We start from the raw sequence: 15417 nt of genomic DNA on the forward strand, positions 1-15417 counted from the left end.
GCTCCATTGCAGCTCCGTCGGCAGCAGCGCCGCCATCTTCGATTTGTTGCGCTGATAACAGCACCGTCGCCGCCCGCTTCATTGCAGCGCCACTATCAACAACACCGCCATCCTTGACTTGTCGCGTTGACGGCAACAGTGCCCACACCCCTGCAGTGTCGTCGTCGCGCCGTCGAAAGCAGCACGCGCTCCATGCAGTGTCGACGAGCAGTGTCGCACGACCCGTTGTAGCACTCCTATAGCAAAAGGAGCGGATCTTGCGGCAGCAGTGGCCGTTGATGGCCACGATCTCGAGGGAGGAGGACGACGATGCGGCAGGAAATATGTGTCAGACCGTGGCTTCCTGCATGGGGTATAAGGCAGATGCTAAGTGGTGCGTGGGCCCATCCAGAGATGCGGTATGTGGGCTGGATGGTTCATAGAGCGATGCACAACGTGGGTGGACCCGTGGCAAGCAGATGAGGTGGATGCTTTTGTCCAAAAATCAGCCGGATAGATTTAAGAGATTTTGTAAAAATAATTAAGTTGTATTGGTTTGTACATTACAATCACAGTAGTGCACACGCCGTAATTTGCACACATTAGATTATAAACATAATAATAAATTCAGATTCAAATATTCGTGTGGTATAATAGTTACCTTATGGTATACAAATATTTGTGTGCGTTTTAGAAAAAATATGTAAACTAGGCCCCATGCCCTGTCGTGGGTTATAAATTTTTTTTGTACATAAATAATGACCTTGCAATACACAAATATTCAATTGCATAAAAAATAAATATGGAAGTGCATGCATAAAATACCTTACGAAAAATGTTCCTGCAATATTTAAAATTATTCATATATTATTTAGAAAATACATTGTAAGTGTAGTGAATACAAACATATATATACATGGATGGCTTATACTCCCTCCGTCCCGAAATAAGTGTCATTGATCTAGTATGAAATTTGTAAATCTGCGACACTTATTTTGGGTATGCGACACTTATTTTAGGAAGGAGTTAGTATTTTTTTATGTGTATTAATTATAACTATTAATACACCATGAATAGTTGAAATTTATTTATATTACTATGATTTATAATTTACATACATTTTACCTCTTTTTCCTACATAACGTGTGATGAAAGGTCTGTACTGACGACGACCCATTTAAACTGTACCAGATTTTAATTTATAGCACAAGAATAATAAGTGGGCACAGTTAACAGGTAAATATACCTGCTTTTTTTTTGCGATGAGGTAAATATACCTGCTGGAGTGGCTAGCAACGATCGGTCGCCCGCTTCAGGTCGATCTCTATCGTCTCCATTTTTTCTTTTAATTTTCCATCTTCAGTGACAGGCGAGGCCCACTAGTCATAGGGACATGGTATTCAACTAGAATTATCTTTTGTATATACATGTGGACCCTCATGCCATGTAAGACAAATACGGTGCCATGTCAGCACATTTTATGTCTATCAATGGGATTAGCATCATATTTGCACGTTCATGTGAACTTTTAGAACCAGTTCAACATATTTTACAAGTTCAGACATTAAGGTGAATAGTGGTCACAAGTTTAAGCACCACCACTATTATTACCTCTAAATAATAAGTTTTTTACGGAACAGTCTTGTACCTTGTGAGTATCCCGCTCTATTGGGAATTATGTTTCCCTTTAGACCATTCAAGTTTTGAACATGTGTGGCACTACTCGCTACCTCCAGTTAAATACGAAAGTAGATGCAACAGTTTGGAAAGTAGATACGGGCCTAATCGCACTCTAAATTTAAAAATTGAAAATATATGGGAAATTAAAGATAAAATTCAACCTAAATTCAGAGTGACTTTGAATCGATTTGAATTTGGGTTGAATTTTCTCTATAAATTCTCATATAGTTTCAATTTTTTCTATTTTTTTTTGTTCTTTGCTTTATTTATTATGTTTTTTTTTTCTACTTACAGCTAAATATTTAGTTTTTAAATTTGAATTCTTTGAAATTTGTGAATAACTTTACTTTCATTTTTTGCTATTAGAGATTTTTTTTCTCTTCTATTTTAGTTTTCTATTAAAGATTTTAACCAAAAAACTTTATGAAAATTCTTTTGAGCCTAAACGGACTATATATTTAAATATTAAAAATATATTTTCAATTAAAGACAAAATTCAATCTAAATTCAAAGTGATTCACTTTGAATTTGGGTTGAATTTTCTCTATAAATTCCCATATAGTTTCAATTTTTTTCCATTTTTTTTCTTCTTTGCTCTATTTATTTTGTTTTTTCTACTTACAGCTAAATATTTAATTTTCAAATTTGAATTCTTTGAAAATTGTCAATAACTTTACTTTAATTATTTTCTTTTAATAGATTTTTTTCTCTTCTATTTTAATAACTTTACTTTACTTTAATAACTTTACTTTAATTATTTTCCATTTTTTTCTCTTCTATTTTAATATTCTTTTGAGTTGATCTTTTTTTTGTTTCTTTTAGTTCATGTTTTACTTGATTCTTTTTAACAAATAAGCAATTTGATAATTTTAGTTCATTATTTTTAATTCATTCATTTTAGTTAATGCTTTAGTCGATTCTTTTTAGTTGATTATTTTTTTGAGCTAGTTGACCCTGAAATTGAAAAACACTACAAATGAACTCTGAAAATGTTGAAAGTAGGCATGGTATCGTCATTTCACCCACATAGCATGTGCAGAAAAGTTGAGAGGGTTTCGACAAAACTGGATGCACAGACAATCTCTCTCGAAGTATCAGTGTTTCGAACGAGAACTCATCTATTACAAATGGATTTCATTTTTTTGAACTTATTTGAACTCAATACTTTTTTGGTGTTCAAAATGCACTATTCAAAAGCACATCACAAATTTTCAACAATTTCTTACTTCATTTGTTATTTTTCATGTATTTACTTATTTGTTTTTATCTAGTTGACCCTGAATTTAAAAAGCAGTACAAATGAACTCTGAAAATGTTAAAAATTGGCATAGTATCATAATTTCACCCACATAGCATGTGCTAAAAAGTTGAGAGGGTTACAAAAAAACAGGATGCACTTCGTGTACAAAACGGACAATCTCTTTTAAAATATTAGGGTTTCGAACGAGAACTCATGTGTCACATATGGATTTCATTTTTTTGAACTTATTTGAAATTCATACTTTTTGTGTGTTCAAAATGCACCATTCAAAGACACATCACAAATTTTCAACAATTTCTTACTTCATTTGGTATTTTTCGTGCATTCACTTATTTTTTTTAGCTAATTGACCCTAAAATTGAAAAGCAGTACAAATAAACTCTGGAAATGTTAAAAGTTGGAATGATATCATCATTTCACCCACATAGCATGTGCTAAAAAGTTGAGAGGGTTTCGACAAAAAATAGATGCACTTCGTGTACAAAACGGACAATCTCTCTCGAAGTATCACGGTTTCGAACGAGAATTCATCTGTTACTAAGGGATTTCATTTTTTTGAACTTATTTGAAGTCAATACTTTTTTGGTGTTCAAAATGCACCATTCAAAAGCACATCACAAATTTTCAACAATTTCTTACTTCATTTGTTATTTTTGATGCATTTACTTATTTCTTTTGATCTAGGTGACCCTAAAACTGAAAAGCACTATAAATAAACTCTGAAAATGTTGAAAGTTGGCATGGTTTCATAATTTCACCCACATAGCATGTACTAAAAAGTTGAGAGGGTTACGAAAAAAAGGATGCACTTCGTGTACGAAACGGACAATCTCTCTCGAAGTATTAGGTTTTCGAACGAGAACTCATGTGTTACAAAGGGATTTCATTTTTTTGAATTATTTTAACTTCATACTTTTTGTGTGTTCAAAATGCACTATTCAAAGACATGTCACAAATTTTCAACAATTGCTTACTTCATTTGATATTTTTCGTGCATTTACTTATTTTTTTGAGCTAGTTGACCCTGAAATTGAAAAGCAGTACAAATGAACTCTGAAAATGTTTAATGTTGAAATGGTATCATCATTTCACCCACATAACATGTGCTAAAAAGTTGGGAGGGTTTCAACAAAAAATAGATGCACTTCGTGTACAAAACGTACAATCTCTCTCGAAGTATCACGGTTTCGAACGATAACTTATCTGTTACTAAGGGATTTCATTTTTTTGAACTTATTTGAAGTTTATACTTTTGGTGTGTTCAAAATGCACCATTAAAAGGCACATCAAAAATTTTGAACCATTTCTTACTTCATTTGGTATTTTTCGTGCATTTACTTTTTTTTAGCTAGTTGAACCTGAAATTGAAAAGCACTACAAATGAACTTTGAAAATGTTGAAAGTTGGCATGGTATCATAATTTCACCCACATAGCATGTGCTAAAAAGTTATAGGGTTTCGACAAAAACTGGATGCATTTCTTGTACAAAACGGATAATCTGTCTCGAAGTATCACGGTTTCGAACGAGAACTCATCTGTTACGAAGGGATTTCATTTTTTTAACTTATTTTAACTCCATACTTTTTGTGTGTTCAAAATGCACCATTCAAAGGCACATCACAAATTTTCAACAATTTCTTACTTCATTTGAATTTTTCATGCATTTACTTTTTTTTGAGCTAGTTAAACCCTGAAATTGAATATCATTATAAATGAACTCCGAAAATGTTGAAAGGTGGCATGGTATCATCATTTCACCCACATAGCATGTGCTAAAAAGTTGAGTGGGTTTAAACAAAAACTGGATCCACTTCGTGTACAAAACGGACAATCTCTCTCGAAGTATCAAGGTACCGAACGAGAACTCATCTGTTACGAAGGGATTTCAATTTTTTTGAACTTATTTGAAATCCATACTTTTGTGTGTTCAAAATGCACCATTCAAAGGCATATCACAAATTTTCAACAATTTCTTACTTCATTTGGTATTTTCCGTGCATTTACTTTTTTTGCTAGTTGACCCTGAAATTGAAAAGCACTACAAATTAACTCTAAAAATGTTGGAAGTTGTCATGGTATTATCATTTCACCCACATAGCATGTGCTAAAAAGTTTATAAGGTTTCGACAAAAACTGGATGCACTTCGTGTATAAAACAGACAATCTCTCTCGAAGTATCAAGGTTTCAAACAAGAACTCGTCTGTTACAAAGGCATGTCATTTTTTTGAACTTATTTGAACTCCATACTTTTCGTGTGTTCAAAATGCACCATTTAAAAGCACATCACAAATTTTCAACAATTTCTTACTTCATTTGGTATTTTTCGTGCATTTACTTATTTTTTTAGCTAGTTGACCCTGAAATTGAAAAGCACTACAAATGAACTCTGAAAATGTTGAAAGTTGGCATGGTATCATCATTTCACCCACATAGCATGTGATAAAAAGTTGAGAGGGTTTCGACAAAAACTGGATGCACTTCGTGTATAAAACGGACAATCTCTCTCGAGGTATTAGGGTTTCGAACGAGAACTCGTTTGTTACAAAGGGATTTCATTTTTTGAACTTATTTGAACTCCATACTTTTTGTGTGTTCAAAATGTACCATTGAAAGGCACATCACAAATTTTCAACATTTTCTTACTTTATTTGGTATTTTCCGTGCATTTACTTATTTTTTTGAGCTAGTTGACCTTGAAATTGAAAAACACTACAAATGAACTCTGAAAATGTTGAAAGTTGGCATGGTATCATCATTTCACCCACATAGCATTTGCTAAAAAGTTGAGAGAGTTTCGATAAAAACTGGATGCACTTCGTGTACAAAACGGAGAATCTCTCTCGAAGTATTAGGGTTTCGAACGAGAACTAATCTGTTACAAAGGAATTTCAATTTTTTTGAAATTATTTGAACTTAATACTTTTTTGTGTGTTCAAAATGCACCATTAAAAGGCACATCACAAATTTTCAACAATTTCTTACTTCATTTGGTATTTTTCGTGCATTTACTTATTTTTTTGAACTAGTTCACCCTAAAATTAAAAAACACTACAAATAAATTCTGAAAATGTTGAAAGTTGGCATGGTACAAGGAGAAGAAGGAGAAACCAACCCCACAACAACAGTCGGCATTCTTCTTCTCTCATATATGATGGACACTTCCTCACCGTTTTTTCGACCGTCGATGATGGTCGTTACTCCAACTTCCCCTAGTTCATAAAAAACATCTAGCACAATGAGAAGAAGGAGAAACGACCCCCACAACAACAGTCGGCATTCTTCTTCTCTCATATATAATGGATACTCTCTCACCTAATTTTTTGACCGTCGATGATGGTCGCTACTCCTACGTCCCCTAGTGCATAACAAATATCTAGCACAAGGAGAAGAAGGAGAAGCGACCCCCACAACAACAGTCGTCATTCTTCTTCTCTCATATATGGTGGACACTCCCTCACCGATTTTTCAACCGTCGATGATGGTCGGTACTCCTACATCCCCTAGTGCATAACAAATATCTAGCACAAGGAGAAGAAGGAGAAGCGACCCCCACAACAACAGTCGGCATTCTTCTTCTCTCATATATGGTGGACACCTCCTCACCGATTTTTCGACCGTCGACGATGGTCGCTACTCCTACTTCCCCTAGCGCATAACAAATATCTAGCACAAGGAGAAGAAGGAGAAGCGACCCCCACAACAACAGTCGACATTCTTATTCTCTCATATATGGTGAATACTCCCTCACCTGATTTTTCGACCGTCGACGATGGTCGCTACTCCTACTTTCCTAATGCATAACAAATATCTAGCACAAGGAGAAGAAGGAGAAGCGACCCCCACAACAACAGTCGGCATTCTTCTTCTCTCATATATGGTGGATACTCCCTCGCAAATCACTCTACTTCTAGAGAATTTGAAATGAGCTAAACTAGCAGTGACAGATGAAATGATGAAGTAGCTAACCTTTTAAAACACTTGTGCAGTTGGTGCACGGCCAAACCTAGACAAATATTGAGGAAAATGGAGCTTGGAGGTCGAGCTTGGAGAGGACAAAGCTTAAGTAGTGTGGCTCGGGCATTTCATCGAACACCTCATGTGCATGAACTAGGGTGGCGAGAGCATGGCATGGGCACACCTCAACACCCAAATAACAGAGGAAAGGGTGGGTAGGGGCAAGGGATTATATAGGCAACATAGTAGTCCCGGTTCAGGGCAAAAACCGGAACTAGTAGCCTACCCTTTAGTCCTGGTTCTTGCCACAAACCGGGACTAATGATCCGCGGCACGCCATGTGGCAGTCGCTGGATCTTTAGTCCCGGGTTTTGCCCCAAACCGGGACTAATGAGGTGAACCGAACCGGGACCAATGCCCCAACAAACCAAACCGAGACCAATGCCTGGCATTGGTCTCGGTTTCCGTTTGAACAAGGACTAATGGTCTTTCGTAGGGATGAAAATGGAGTGGAAACTTTCCGCTTTTCCGGAGGAAAAATGAAAACGGAGAGGAAATATGAAAGTGGAAATGGAAATTTGCAAAACGAAAATGGAAATGGAATTTTTAATGTGAAAACGGAAACAAAAACAAAAGAGTGTTTTCCGGTGGAACATATGTGGAAATGGAACTTTCCGTTTCCGTGAATATGGAATTTCTCATTTTTACTATAGGCCTACGGTTGCTTTGTAGCCCAACCATCAAATAACACACAATGACACAATGAGCATAGTGGATCATTTGAGGCCCAACTTATTGTTGGAAATATGCCCTAGAGGCAATAATAAATTAGTTATTATTATATTTCTTTGTTCATGATAATTGTTTAATATCCATGCTATAATTGTATTGAATGAAGACTTATATACATGTGTGGATACATAGACAAAACACTGTCCCTAGCAAACCTCTAGTTGGCTAGCCAGTTGATCAAAGATAGTCAGGGTCTTCTAATTATATACAAGGTGTTGTTGTTGGGGAACGTCGCAAGGGAAACAAAAAATTTCCTACGCGCACGAAGACCTATCATGGTGATGTCCATCTACGAGAGGGGATGAGTGATCTACGTACCCTTGTAGATCGTACAGCAGAAGCTTTAGTGAACGCAGTTGATGTAGTGGAACGTCCTCACGTCCCTCGATCCGCCCCGCGAACAATCCCGCGATCAGTCCCACGATCTAGTACCGAACGGACGGCACCTCCGCGTTCAGCACACGTACAACTCGACGATGATCTCGGCCTTCTTGATCCAGCAAGAGAGACGGAGAGGTAGAAGAGTTCTCCGGCAGCGTGACGGCGCTCCGGAGGTTGGTGATGATCTTGTCTCAGCAGGGCTCCGCCCGAGCTCCGCAGAAACGCGATCTAGAGGAAAAACTATGGAGATATGTGGTCGGGCAGCCGTGAGAAAGTCGTCTCAAATCAGCCCTAAAACCTCCGTATATATAGGTGGGAGGGAGGGGAGGAGGCAGCCTCAAAACCCAAAGGTTTGGCCGAAATTGGAGGTGGAGGAGTCCTACTCCAATCCTACTTGGAGTAGGATTCCACCTTCCCACTTGGAAACTCTTTCCACCTTGTGTTTTTTCCTTCTCAAACCTTATGGGCCTTAGTGGGAACTTATTCCAGCCCACTAGGGGCTGGTTTATCTCTTCCCATAGCCCATGAGACCCCTTGGGGCGTGACACCCCTCCTGATGGTCCCCGGCACCCCTCCCGGCACTCCCGGTACACTACCGATGAGCCCGAAACCTTTCCGGTAATGCACGAAAACCTTCCGGTAACCAAATGAGGTCATCCTATATATCAATCTTCGTTTCCGGACCATTCCGGAAACCCTCGTGACGTCCGTGATCTCATCCGGGACTCCGAACAACATTCGGTAACCAACCATATAACTCAAATACGCATAAAACAACGTCGAACCTTAAGTGTGCAGACCCTGCGGGTTCGAGAACTATGTAGACATGACCCGAGAGACTCCTCGGTCAATATCCAATAGCGGGACCTGGATGCCCATATTGGATCCTACATATTCTACGAAGATCTTATCGTTTGAACCTCAGTGCCAAGGATTCATATAATCCCGTATGTCATTCCCTTTGTCCTTCGGTATGTTACTTGCCCGAGATTCGATCGTCAGTATCCGTATACCTATTTCAATCTCGTTTACTGGCAAGTCTCTTTACTCGTTCCGTAATACAAGATCCCGCAACTTACACTAAGTTACATTGCTTGCAAGGCTTGTGTGTGATGTTGTATTACCGAGTGGGCCCCGAGATACCTCTCCGTTCACACGGAGTGACAAATCCCAGTCTTGATCCATACTAACTCAACTAACACCTTCGGAGATACCTGTAGAGCATCTTTATAGTCACCCAGTTACGTTGCGACGTTTGATACACACAAAGCATTCCTCCGGTGTCAGTGAGTTATATGATCTCATGGTCATAGGAACAAATACTTGACACGCAGAAAACAGTAGCAACAAAATGACACGATCAACATGCTACGTCTATTAGTTTGGGTCTAGTCCATCACATGATTCTCCTAATGATGTGATCCCGTTATCAAGTGACAACACTTGCCTATGGCCAGGAAACCTTGACCATCTTTGATTAACGAGCTAGTCAACTAGAGGCTTACTAGGGACAGTGTTTTGTCTATGTATCCACACAAGTATTGTGTTTCCAATCAATACAATTATAGCATGGATAATAAACGATTATCATGAACTAAGAAATATAATAATAACTAATTTATTATTGCCTCTAGGGCATATTTCCAACAGTCTCCCACTTGCACTAGAGTCAATAATCTAGTTCACATCACCATGTGATTCCAACGAATCCAACACCCATATAGTTATGGGGTCTGATCATGTCTTGCTTGTGAGAGAGGTTTTAGTCAACGGTTCTGAAACTTTCAGATCCGTGCGTTCTTTACAAATCTTTATGTCATCTTATAGATGCTGCTACTACGTGCTATTCGGAAATGCTCCAAATATCCACTCTACTATATGAATCCGTTTCACTACTCATAGTTATTCAGATTAGTGTCAAAGCTTGCATCGACGTTACCCTTTACGACGAACTCTTTAACCACCTCCATAATCGAGAAAAATTCCTTAGTCCATTTGTTACTAAGGATAAATTTTGACCGCTGCTAGTGATTCAAACATGGATCACTCTCTGTACCTCTCAACATACTTTGAGTCAAGGCACACTTCAGGTGCGGTACACAGCATGGCATACTTTAGATTCTACGGCTAAGGCATAGAAGACGACCTTCATCTATTCTCTTTATTCTGCCGTGGTCGGGTTTTGAGTCTTACTCAAATTCACACCTCACAACGCAACCAAGAACTCCTTCTTTGCTGGTCTATTTTGAACTCTTTCAAAAACTTGTCAAGGCATGCATCTTGTTGAAACTTCTATTAAGCGCTTTCGATCTATCTCCATAGATCTTTGATGCTCAACGTTCAAGTAGCGTAATCCAGGTACTCCTTTGAAAACTTCTTTCAAACAACCTTGTATGCTTTACAGAAATTCTACATTACTTCTGATCCACAATATGTCAACCACATATACCTATCAGAAATTCTATAGTCCTCCCACTCACTTCTTTGGAAATACGAGTTTCTCATAAACCTTGTACAAACCCAAAATCTTTGATCATCTCATCAAAGTGTATATTCCAACTCCGAGATGCTTGCACCAGTCCATTGAAGGATCACTGGAGCTTGCATACTTGCTAGTATCTTTAGGATCGACAAAACCTTCTGGTTGTATCACATACAATGTTTGCTCAAGGAAACCGTCGAGAAAACAATGTTTTGACATCCTACGTGCAATATTTCATAAATAATGCATCAACAACTAACATAATTCTAACAGACTTTTAGCATCGCTACGAGTGAGAAAGTCTCATCATAGTCAACTGTTTGATCTTATCGAAAACATCTTTGCGACAAGTCGAGCTTTTCTTAATAGTGACTTATCACCATCATCGTCTGTCTTCTTTTAAAGATCCATTTTACCCAATAGTCCCATGACCATCAAGTAGTTCTACCAAAGTCTACACTTTGTTTTCACACATGGATCCTCTCTCGGATTTTATGGCTTCCAGCCATTTGTCGGAATCTGGGCCCACCATCGCTTTCTCCATAACTCGTAGGTTCACTGTTGCTCAACAACATGACCTCCAAGACAGGGTTACCGTACTACTCTGCAGCAGTACGCGACCTTGTCGACCTACGAGGTTTGTAGTAACTTGATTCGAAGCTTAATGATCACCATCATCAGCTTCCACTTCAATTGGTGTAGGCGCCACAGGAACAACTTCCTACGCCCTGCTACACATTGGTTGAAGTGATGGTTCAATAACCTCATCAAGTTCTACTACCCTCCCACTCAATTCTTTCGAGAGAAACCTTTTCTCGAGAAAGGATCCGTTTCTAGAAACAAACACTTTGCTTTCGGATCTGAGATAGGAGATGTACCCAACTGTTTTGGATATCCTGTGAAGATGCATTTATCCGCTTTGGGTTCGAGCTTATCAGACTGAAACTTTTTCACATAAGTTTCGAAGCCCCAAACTTTCAAGAAACGACAGTTTAGATTTCTCTAAACCTCAGTCTATACTGTGTCATCTCAACGGAAATACGCAGTGCCCCATTTAAAGTGAATGTGGTTGTCTCTAATGCATAACCCATAAACGATAGTGGTAATTCGATAAGAGACATCCCAGCATGTACCATACTAAATAGTGCGTGGCTATGACGTTCAGACACATCATCACACCATGATGTTCCAGGTGGCATGAACTGTGAAACAATTTCCACATTGTCTTAACTGTGTACCAAAAATTCGCAACTCAGATATTCATTTCTATGATCATATCGTAGACAGTTCATCCTCTTGTTACGACGAACTTCACTCTGAAACAGAATTGAACTTTTCAATATTTCAGACTTGTGATTCATTAAGTAAATACTCCTGTATCTACTCAAGTCGTCAGTGATGTAAGAACATAATGATATCCACTGCGTGCCTCAACACTCACTGGACTGCATACATCAAAATGTATCACTTCCAACAAGTTACTATTTTGTTTCATCTCAATGAAAACAAGGCCTTGCTCATGTGGTATGATTTGCATCTCACTAGTGATTCGAAATCAGGTGAGTAAAGATCCATCAGCATGGAGCCTCTTCATGCAATTTATACTAACATGACTCAAGCGGCAGTGCCACAAGTAAGTGGTACTATCATCATTTAACTCGTATCTTTTGGCACCAATGTGTAACACTACAATCGAGATTCAATAAACCATTGAAGGTGATTATTCAAGCAAATAGAGTAACCATTATTCCTTTTGAATGAATAATCGTATTCCAATAAACACGATCCAATCATGTTCATGCTTAACGCAAGCACCAAATAACAATTATTTAGGTTCAACACCAATCCCGATGGTAAAGGGGGCGTGTGACGTTTGATCATATCAACCTTGGAAACACTTCCAACACGTATCGTCACCTCGCCTTTAGCTAGTCTCCGTTTATGCCGTAGCTTTCATTTCGCGTTACTAATCACTTAGCAACCGAACCAGTATCCAATACCCTCGTGCTACTAGGAGTACTAGTAAAGTACACATCAACATTATGTATATCAAATATACTTCTCTCGACTTTTGCCAGCCTTCTTATCTACCAAGTATCTAGAGTTGCTCCGCCTCAGTGACTGTTCCCCTTATTACAGAAGCACTTAGTCTCGGGTTTGGGTTTAATCTTGGGTCTCTTCATTAGTGCAGCAACTGTTTTGCCGTTTCACGAAGTATCCCTTCTAGCCCTCGCCTTTCTTGAAACTTAGTGGTTTTTCAAACCATCAACTATTGATGCTCCTTCTTGATTTCTACTTTCGCAGTGTCAAACGTCGCGAATCTCTCAAAGATCATTGTATCTATCCTTGATATGTTATAGTTCATCACGAAGCTCTCAAAGCTTGGTGGCAGTGACTTTTGGAGAACCATCACTATCTCATCTGGAAGATTAGCTCCCACTTGATTCAAGTGATTGTCGTACTCAGACAATCTGAGCACACGCTCAACGATTGAGCTTTTCTCCTTTACTTTGTGGTCAAAGAATTTTGTTGGAGGTCTCGTACCTCTTAACAAGGGCACAAGCATGAAATCACAATTTCATCTCTTTAGAACATCACTTATGTTCCGTGACGTTTAAAACGTTTTCGGTGCCTTGCTTCTAAGCCATTAAGTACTTTGCACTGAACTATCGTGTAGTCATCAGAAACGTGTATGTCGGATGTTCACAGCATCCACAGACGACGCTCGAGGTGCAGCACACCGAGTGGTGCATTAAGGACATAAGCCTTCTGCGCAGCAACGAGGACAATCCTCGGTTTTACAGACTCAGTCTGCAAAGTTTGCTACTATCAATTTTCAACTAAATTTTCTCTAGGAACATAAAAAAACAGTAGAGCTATAGCGCAAGCTACATCGTAATTCGCAAAGACCATTAGACTATGTTCATGACAATTAGTTCAATTAATCATATTACTTAAGAACTCCCACTCAAAAAGTACATCTCTCTAGTCATTTGAGTGGTACATGATCCAAATCCACTATCTCAAGTCCGATCATCACGTGAGTCGAGAATAGTTTCAGTGGTAAGCATCCCTATGCTAATCATATCAACTATACGATTCATGCTCGACCTTTCGGTCTCATGTGTTCCGAGGCCATGTCTGCACATGCTAGGCTCGTCAAGCTTAACCCGAGTGTCCTGCGTGTGCAACTGTTTTGCACCCGTTGTATGTGAACGTTGAGTCTATCACACCCGATCATCACGTGGTGTCTCGAAACGAAGAACTGTCGCAACGGTGCACAGTCGGGGAGAACACAACTTCGTCTTGAAATTTTAGTGAGAGATCACCTCATAATGCTACCGTCGTTCTAAGCAAAATAAGGTGCATAAAAGGATTAACATCACATGCAATTCATAAGTGACATGATATGGCCATCATCACGTGCTTCTTGATCTCCATCACCAAAGCACCGGCACGATCTTCTTGTCACCGGCGCCACACCATGATCATCCATCAACGTGTTGCCATCGGGGTTGTCGTGCTACTTATGCTATTACTACTAAAGCTACATCCTAGCAAAATAGTAAACGCATCTGCAAGCACAAACGTTAGTATAAAGACAACCCTATGGCTCCTGCCGGTTGCCGTACCATCGACGTGCAAGTCGATATTTCTATTACAACATGATCATCTCATACATCCAATATATCACATCACATCATTGGCCATATCACATCACAATCATACCCTGCAAAAACAAGTTAGACGTCCTCTAATTTTGTTGTTGCATGTTTTACGTGGTGACCGAGGGTATCTAGTAGGATCGCATCTTACTTACGCAAACACCACAACGGAGATATATGAGTTGCTATTTAACCTCATCCAAGGACCTCCTCGGTCAAATCCGATTCAACTAAAGTTGGAGAAACAGTCACTTGCCAGTCATCTTTGAGCAAAGGGGGTTACTCGTAACGATGAAACCAGTCTCTCGTAAGCGTACGAGTAATGTCGGTCCAAGCCGCTTCAATCCAACAATACCGCGGAATCAAGAAAAGACTAAGGAGGGCAGCAAAACGCACATCACCGCCCACAAAACTTTTGTGTTCTACTCGAGAAGACATCTACGCATGAACCTAGCTCATGATGCCACTGTTGGGGAACGTCGCAAGGGAAACAAAAATTTTCCTACGCGCACGAAGACCTATCATGGTGATGTCCATCTACGAGAGGGGATGAGTGATCTACGTACCCTTGTAGATCGTACAGCAGAAGCGTTAGTGAACGCGGTTGATGTAGTGGAACGTCCTCACGTCCCTCGATCCGCCCCGCGAACAATCCCGCGATCAGTCCCACGATCTAGTACCGAACGGACGGCACCTCCGCGTTCAGCACACGTACAACTCGACGATGATCTCGGCCTTCTTGATCCAGCAAGAGAGACGGAGAGGTAGAAGAGTTCTCCGGCAGCGTGACGGCGCTCCGGAGGTTGGTGATGATCTTGTCTCAGCAGGGCTCCGCCCGAGCTCCGCAGAAACGCGATCTAGAGGAAAAACTATGGAGATATGTGGTCGGGCAGCCGTGAGAAAGTCGTCTCAAATCAGCCCTAAAACCTCCGTATATATAGGTGGGAGGGAGGGGAGGAGGCAGCCTCAAAACCCAAAGGTTTGGCCGAAATTGGAGGTGGAGGAGTCCTACTCCAATCCTACTTGGAGTAGGATTCCACCTTCCCACTTGGAAACTCTTTCCACCTTGTGTTTTTTCCTTCTCAAACCTTATGGGCCTTAGTGGGAACTTATTCCAGCCCACTAGGGGCTGGTTTATCTCTTCCCATAGCCCATGAGACCCCTTGGGGCGTGACACCCCTCCCGATGGTCCCCGGCACCCCTCCCGGCACTCCCGGTACA

Source organism: Hordeum vulgare, chromosome 7H (genome assembly GCF_904849725.1).
Source record: "Hordeum vulgare subsp. vulgare chromosome 7H, MorexV3_pseudomolecules_assembly, whole genome shotgun sequence".
Taxonomy (NCBI): domain Eukaryota; kingdom Viridiplantae; phylum Streptophyta; class Magnoliopsida; order Poales; family Poaceae; genus Hordeum; species Hordeum vulgare.